This window comes from Odocoileus virginianus, chromosome 2 (genome assembly GCF_023699985.2).
Source record: "Odocoileus virginianus isolate 20LAN1187 ecotype Illinois chromosome 2, Ovbor_1.2, whole genome shotgun sequence".
In the NCBI taxonomy this organism is placed as follows: Eukaryota; Metazoa; Chordata; class Mammalia; order Artiodactyla; family Cervidae; genus Odocoileus; species Odocoileus virginianus.
In genome coordinates this window covers 81322158-81330311 of record NC_069675.1, presented here as the reverse complement: position 1 = coordinate 81330311, position 8154 = coordinate 81322158, and the positions used below count along the sequence as shown (strand labels likewise).

At 40.3% G+C, this 8154-nt stretch overlaps 1 non-coding gene across 1 annotated transcript; it reads right to left on the bottom strand.

Annotated features, from left to right (window-relative positions):
• Positions 1–840: 840 nt before the first annotated feature.
• On the bottom strand, positions 841–912 carry TRNAW-CCA (transfer RNA tryptophan (anticodon CCA)). The gene has a single exon. It is a non-coding gene; the product is annotated as a tRNA-Trp (tRNA).
• Between the last annotated feature and the right edge of the window lie 7242 nt (positions 913–8154).

The window sequence follows — 8154 nt, the reverse complement described above, 5'->3', positions numbered from 1 at the left end:
TTTCCCCCCTATCTTTTCTTTGCAAATCTTATGGGAATATGGCTTTAAAAAAATTCAGTGTGCTATAATCCATTTCCAAAATTAGTCTTTTTCTCTTCAAATTATCACATATTTAGATAATAAAAGCCTCTTAAACATGGCTTCAGTGTTCCACCTGAGTTTCCAATTTTAGTTTCAAGTTTATTCAAGTCATAGCAAAATCTAGTTCTTCAGCTGTGGAACGAAAAAGCAGCATCAAGAAAGCATGCAAACCAGTTATGGTCTTTTTCTTAAGAATTTATAAATTCAAGCATTATTTCCTTGAAAAGATAAGTGGCTAGTAAGCAAAATTACAGCATGGTAAAGGGATCCATGATTGAATGCCCTGATCAGAATTTCGCTCTCTGCTTTGCCTGCCGCCTGTCCTCTGCATACTGGTATTCTGGTCTTTCCTGGAAAGTCACAGCAAACAGAGCACAAGGGTTTTTCATTGCAGGTAGCTGGGAGGAGGCTGCGGAGTGTGGTGGTGCTGTTTGGGGACAGTTCTCATAGGACCTGAAAGTCATCATATGCCACGCATTCTATTAGTTGAAAATTACATCACTGAGTTATATCATTTTAAATCATTCAGAGTTACTTCATTATTCTTGAATGGTCTCATGATCACCACTTTTGTATCTTTCCTAGGCAAGGTGACCGTATGTTTTTTGGAGTTGCTAAGTCTCATTTGGGGTCACATATCGCTCAGTCGTGTCCGACTCTTTGCGACCCCGTGGACTGTAGCCTACCAGGCTCCTCCATCCATGGGATTCTCCAGGCAATAATACTGGAGTGGGTTACCATTTCCTTCTCCAAGGGATCTTCCCAACCCAGGGATCGAACCCGGGTCTCCTGCATTGGAGGCAGATGCTTTAACCTCTGAGCCACCAGGGAAGCCCAACCAGGGATTAAGGGCTTCCCAGGGGCACAGTGGTAAAGAATCTACCTGCCAATGCAAGAGATGCAAAAGGTGTGGGTTCAATCCCTGGGTCAGAAAAGTCTCTTGGAGAAGGAAATGGCAATCCACTCCAGTAATCTTGCCTGGAAAATCCCATGGTCAGGGGAACGTGGTGGGCCACAATTCTTGTGGGCACAGAGAGTTGGACAAGACTGAGTGACTAAGCACAAGACCACAGCACAACCAGGAATTACAAACAAATGGATGAAGCAAACTTTATAATATTTTGAAATACACCTGCCAACCACACTCATATATTCTTTATTCATGATTCCCCTAGGCTTTGAGCACTTTTCTGCCTTATGGCCCATGAGGTTGAAGATTTATTGCAGGTTTTCCCTGTCTCAGGCCTGGAATTATCCATTTCTTAGAGAAGTCTGACTCCCTGACATTTAGAAATGAAGATCTGTACGCCATGTATGCTCATCACTTCTGTGTCATCCCTGGTTCTAAGCCCTTTCAGTAGAAAAGCTAAGATATATTCATATCTTTAAGTGACAAGTTCATATTGATATTTCCAATTCAAATTTTATATCATGGAGTTTCTTTCATTTCTTTTATTTTATATTTTATTTTATTTCTCCTATGGCAAAAGCCTTGGATTCTTGTACTATCAACATGCTTCCTTATTTGCTTATAATAGAAAGAAGTACTTCTAGATTTTTAGTTATCAATATTAATACTGACAATAAACCTAGTAAGTAAAAATTAAATTTTTTGGTCCTTAAATAATTTTATGTTACAAACGAACATTCAGAGTACCATGTCCTATTACAAACGAACATTCAGAGTACCATGTCCTATTTCTTAAATTATTTAGTTTCTCTGAGTATGTTAAAAATTAAAATAGATTTTTGCAATTTTTATATTTGTTTTTCAATTAAATTTTCCAAAATTCCATAATGGGTTTAATCCTGAAGATGCTTATTTCTTTAAAAGTAGAGGGTTGTCCCTCCTAATTATTTTCCATATCTTGGTGGTTATTTTCTTTTATCTCTTTCATCTATTCTTTCCCATTGGTGGTGAATTAGTCACTAAGTCATGTCCAACTCTTTTGTGACCCCATGGACTATAGCCCACCAGGCTCCTCTGTTCATGGGATTTCCCAGGCAATAATTCTGGAGTGGGTTCCCACTCTCTTCTCCAGGGAATCTTCCCAATCCAGGGATCAAACGCACGTCTCCTACATTGCAGGTGGATTCTTTACCAAATAAGCCACCAGAGAAGCACTGTTCTTTCCCAATAGAAGAGTAATAACAATGATAAATGGATTGAGCACTTCATTTAACACTAATAAGGCTCAAACTACTGCACAATTGCACTCATCTTACACACTAGTAAAGTAATGCTCAAAATTCCCCAAGCCAGGCTTCAACAATATGTGAACCGTGAACATCCAGATGCTCAAGCTGTTTTTAGGAAAGGCAGAAGAACCAGAGATCAAATTGCCAATATCTGCTGGATCACCAAAAAAGCAAGAGAGTTCCAGAAAAACATCTATTTCTGCTTTATTGACTGTGCAAAAACCTTTGACTGTATGGATCAAAATAAACTGTGGAAACTTCTGAAAGAGATGGGAATACCAGGCCACCTGACCTGCCTCTTGAGAAACCTGTATGCAGGTCAGGAAGCAACAGTTAGAACTGGATATGGAACAACGTACTGGTTTCAAATAGGAAAAGGAGGACATCAAGGCTGTATATTGTCACCCTGCCCATTTAACTTATATGCAGAGTACATCATGAGAAATGCTGGGCTGGAGGAAGCACAAGCTGGAATTAAGAAAGCTGGGAGAAATATCAACCACCTCAGATATGCAGATGACACCACCCCTATGGCAGAATATAAAGAACTAAAGAGCCTCTTGATGAAAGTGAAAGAGAAGAGTGAAAAAATTGGCTTAAAGCTGTCTACAAGCAATAAATGCTGGAGAGGGTGTGGAGAAAAGGGAACCCTCTTACACTGTTGGTAGGAATGCACACTAATACAACCACTGTGGAGAACAGTGTGGAGATTCCTTAAAAAACTGGAAATAGAACTGCCATATGACCCAGCAATCCCACTGCTGGGCATACACACAGAGGAAACCAGATCTGAAACAGACACATGTACCCCAATGTTCATCACAGCACTGTTTATAATAGCCAGGACATGGAAGCAACCTAGATGCCCATCAGCAGACGAATGGATAAGAAAGCTGTGGCACATATACACAATGGAATATTATTCAGCCATTAAAAAGAATACATTTGAATCAGTTCTAATGAGGGGGATGAAACTGAAGCCTATTATACAGAGTGAAGTAAGCCAGAAAGAAAAACACCAATACAGTATATTAACACATATATATGGAATTTAGAAAGATGGTAACGATAACCCTATATGCAAGACAGAAAAAGAGACACAGATGTATAGAACAGTCTTTTGGACTCTGTGGGAGAGGGAAAGGTGGGATGATATAGCATAATGGCATTGAAACATGCAAATTATCACATGTGAAATGAATCGCCAGTCCAGGTTTGATGCATGATACAGGGTGCTCGGGGCTGGTGCACTGGGATGATCCAGAGGGATGGGATGGGGAGGGAGGTGGGAGGGGCATTCAAAATGGGGAACACATGTATACCCATGGCAAATTCATGTCAATGTATGGCAAAACCAATACAGTATTGTAAAGTAAAATAAAATTAAAAAAAGCTCAACATTCAGAAAACTAAGATCATGGCATCTTGTCCCATCACTTCATGGCAAATAGATGGGGAAACAGTGGAAACAGTTGCAGACTTTATTTTCCTGGGCTCCAAAATCACTGCAGATGGTGACTGCAGCCATGAAATTAAAAGATGCTTGCTCCTTGGAAGGAAAGTTATGAGTAACCTAGACAGCATATTAAAAAGCACAGACATTACTTTGTCAACAAAGGTCCATCTAGTTAAGGCTATGGTTTTTCCAGTAGTCATGTATGGATGTCAGAGTTGAACTATAAAGAAAGCTGAGTGCTGAAGAATTGATGCTTTTGAACTGTGGTGTTGGAGAAGACTCTTGAGAGTCCCTTGGACTGCAAGGAGATCCAACCAGTCCATCCTAAAGGAGATATGTCCTGGGTGTTCATTGGAAGGACTGATGCTGAAGCTGAAACTCCAATACTTTGGTCACCTAATTCTAAGAACTGACTCATTTGAAAAGACCCTGATGCTGGGAAAGATTGAAGGTGGGAGGAGAAGGGGATGACAGAGGATGAGGTGGTTGGATGGCATCACTGACTCAATGGACATGAATTTTAGTAAACTCTGGGAGTTGGTGATGGATAAGGAGGCCTGGCATGCTGCAGTCCATGGGGTCGCAAAGAGTCAGAGACGACTGAGCGACTGAACTGAATAACTTAAATGTCAAGAATAGTTACCATCTGATGGGCAAGATTCTAAGTGATATGTACACGTATAATTGATCCTCAAACAACGCAGGTTTGGATTGCACGGGTCTACTTAGACATGGATTTTTTTTTTTCAATGGTGTATATGCAGTTCTTCATGATCAGGGATTGGTTGAATCTGCTGTGGATGTGGAACCATGGAGGCAGACACAGAGAAAGCACAGACAATGGAATGCCTGCAGAAATGGAGGACTTACTAGGTTAAACATGGGTTTTGACTGGATGGAGGAATGGAGCCTCTAACCTCCATGTGATTCAAGGGTCAACTGTATACTTACTTAGACTTGACAAAAGAAATGAAAAATAAAATGCTTATCTTCATTTTGCACATGAGAAAACCAAAGCTTTATATTCAGTAAGTGATTTACAAAGGATACCCAGCTAGAAACTGACAAAGCTGGGCCATTTATTAGTAATACAAAAGATTTAATATTAAACCATGCTTCTAATTGACCTGGCAATGAAATATAATGTGAAATCTGGGATGAGATTCTGGAAGATAAAATGATATTTTTGGTATAAACTGAGGAAATTTAAATAAAGTATACACTTTGGTTAGTGGTAGAGAATCCACCTGCCAATGCAGGTGTTGTAAGAAACGAGGGTTCTATCCATGGGTTAGGAATATCCTCTGGAGGAAGGCATGGCAACCCACTCCAGCATTCTTGCCTGGAGAATCCCACAGACAGAGAAGCCTGGTGGGCTACAGTACATAGGGTAACACAGAGTCAGACAGGATTGAAACAATTTAGTATGTATGCGCTCATATTTTAGTTAATAATGTATCAGTAGTGTTCATTAATTTTAACAAATGAGCCATATTAATGTCAGATGCTAATAATAGGGGAAACTGGGTGTGTAATACATGGGGCTATGTAGGAACACCCTGTGTTATGTTTTCAATTATTCTGTAAATTTAAAATTGCTCTAACAATTAAAGTTTATTTAAAACAAAAACTATGTCCCTAATCTATATATTACACTTTTTAGAGATTGCGCTTCTTGATAAAAAAAAAAAAAAACAAAATCATAAAAACAGATAAAACAAGGATAAAGACAAATGTAGGTTTGGACTGGATGAACAGAAGCAGAAACTCTGAATAAAGGTGATTGCTATTGACCTCTGAGGAGACATAGCACATGCCTGGCATATAAAGTTCTCTATAACATTAATGCAATGGCTGCTTTCATATAATTATCTGACATGCCTGCATATGTGCTAAGTTGCTTCAGTCATGTCCGACTCTTTGTGACCTGATGGACTGTAGCCCACCAGTATCCCCGTCCATGGGATTCTCCAGGCAAGAATACTGGAATGGGTTGCCATGCCCTCCTCCTGGTGATCATCCTGGCCTAGAGATTGAACCTGGGTCTCTTAGATCTCCACCACTGGTAGGCAGTTTCTATACCACTGAGCCACTTGGGAAGCCCCAATTATAAGACATAATCATCATCAGAGTTCCTTTAAAAGAGCTTTTATTAACCCCTGGTCCAACTCCAATAAGTTAAAAAATGAGATTGCATAAGAGCTCAGCCTGAGGCTCTTTTACTAGGATATTATTTCTACAGCTTAAAAGAATGCCTGCTGGTCATGGGTGATGCATTTTGGTATCAAGACACAACAAAAGATCATCTTTAGTGGGAGGGATTTGTACCTCAGTAAATAAGAGAGATACATTCACTACAAACTCGCTCATCTTGCCTATATAGACATCACCATAAAGCAAGCATCAAAACTTGGAAAATCAGATAATAATTCTCTTCTGGGACTGAACTTGCAGTGTATACTGATTCTCTGCCAATTTTTTTCAGAATGATGAGGGGAAGTTTAAAACATATCAAATTTATTCATTTTAAGATCAAAAGGGTATGGCTATGACATGATTTCATTAAGAATTAAATAATCCACATGATTTCAAGGTTAAGAGCAAAAAATAACTACTCTATATAATGACTTAAAACTCCCAGAAGGAGTTTGAATGAGGAATGATGGCCTTTAACTAACAGCAGGCCCTTCTAGGTTTAATAACAAGTGATTTCTCTTAATTGCAATTGCCTTGAAGAAAGGTATTCAAGGTCTCAGAATCTGACAAGTTGTAGCTAGAATTCACACAAGGGATTTAACTGGGGGAAAAAAAGAATTTTTAAAAATATTCAAAAACTCTAGGGTCTCCTGACAGACCTGAGCAATTTTACTCTTCTTAATGCGGAGCCTCAGTAATATCAAGTAAAACTGTGGAAGAATAATATGTGGGAATTACTGAATTTGTTGACTGCAATGGTTTTTCCCATTAGCAGAGGGAGCCAGTGGTAAAGAAACCACCTGCCAATGCAGGTAGACATAAGAGACAGAGGTTCAATCCCTGGGTAGGGAAGATCCCCTGGAGGAGGTCATGGCAACCCACTCCAGTATTCTTGCCTGGAGAATCCCATGGACAGAGGAGCCTGATGGGCTGCAGTCCATAGGGTCGCAGAGAGTCAGACAGGCCTGAAGTGACTGAGCACACACACACAAAATCTAAGAGCCAGGCTAGTCTCTCTGCATGAGGGGAGCCTTATGGGAGCAGGAAGAGAAACCTGAGGAGCTCAGATAACAGAGCCTGAGGGTGAGAAGTTCTGAGAAGAGGATACTGAGAGACCAGTGACCACTCAAACTGGGAGACGTTTGGGCAAGACAGATGGACTCTGCAGCAAATGCAGTGAAGATATGGCCACTTACTGTGAGCGGGATGGAGGTGGTTTTGAGCCTAACTCATTCTAGAAAGCAAACAATCAGATAGATCGTTGTCTGGAGTCTATGACTTTGTTTTTTTTTACGTAGGGGGGAGGTGGGCGGAGGTTGTTTATTTTTATTTTCCAGGTAAGAAAATCATTTGATTCTTAACATGTTGGGCCCACCATCTCTCTGAAAATCTGAGGGAAAACAGTGACCACTCTACAAAAATAAATAAATAAAAATGCACATTTTTATATTTTCACAAAATTTTATGATATCAGGTATATATAATCTAAAGATCATGCTCTGTACTGGTCAAGAACCTCTGATTCATAGAACCAATCAGTTCAGTTCAGTTCAGTTCAGTCGCTCAGTCGTGTCCGACTCTTTGCAACCCCATGAATTGCAGCACGCCAGGCCTCCCTGTCCATCACCAACTCCCAGAGTTTACTCAAACTCATGCCTATCGAGTCGGTGATGCCATCCAGCCATCTCATCCTCTGTTGTCCCCTTCTCCTCCTGCCCTCAATCCCTCCCAGCATCAGGGTCTTTTCCCATGAGTCAACTCTTCACATGAGGTGGCCAAAGTACTGGAGTTTCAGCTTCAGCATCAGTCCTTCCAATGAACACCCAGGACTGATCTCCTTTAGGATGGATTGGTTGGATCTCCTTGTAGTCCAAGGGACTCTCAAGAGTCTTCTCCAACACCACAGTTCAAAAGCATCAATTTTTCGGTGCTCAGCTTTCTTTACAGTCCAACTCTCACATCCATACATGACCACTGGAAAAACCATAGCCTTGACCAGACAAACCTTTGTTGGCAAAGTAATGTCTCTGCTTTTTAATATGCAGTCTAAGTTGGTCATAACTTTCCTTCCAAGGAGTAAGAGTCTTTTAATTTCCAATACAAGCAAGGAACTCCATTCTGGGGGACTTACCATATGATACAATTATCATCTAATCTAGTCTCTACTCTAAGGGTAAAGTGGGTATCTCCATCACCCTTTATCTAAAGGAAGAAACAAAGTT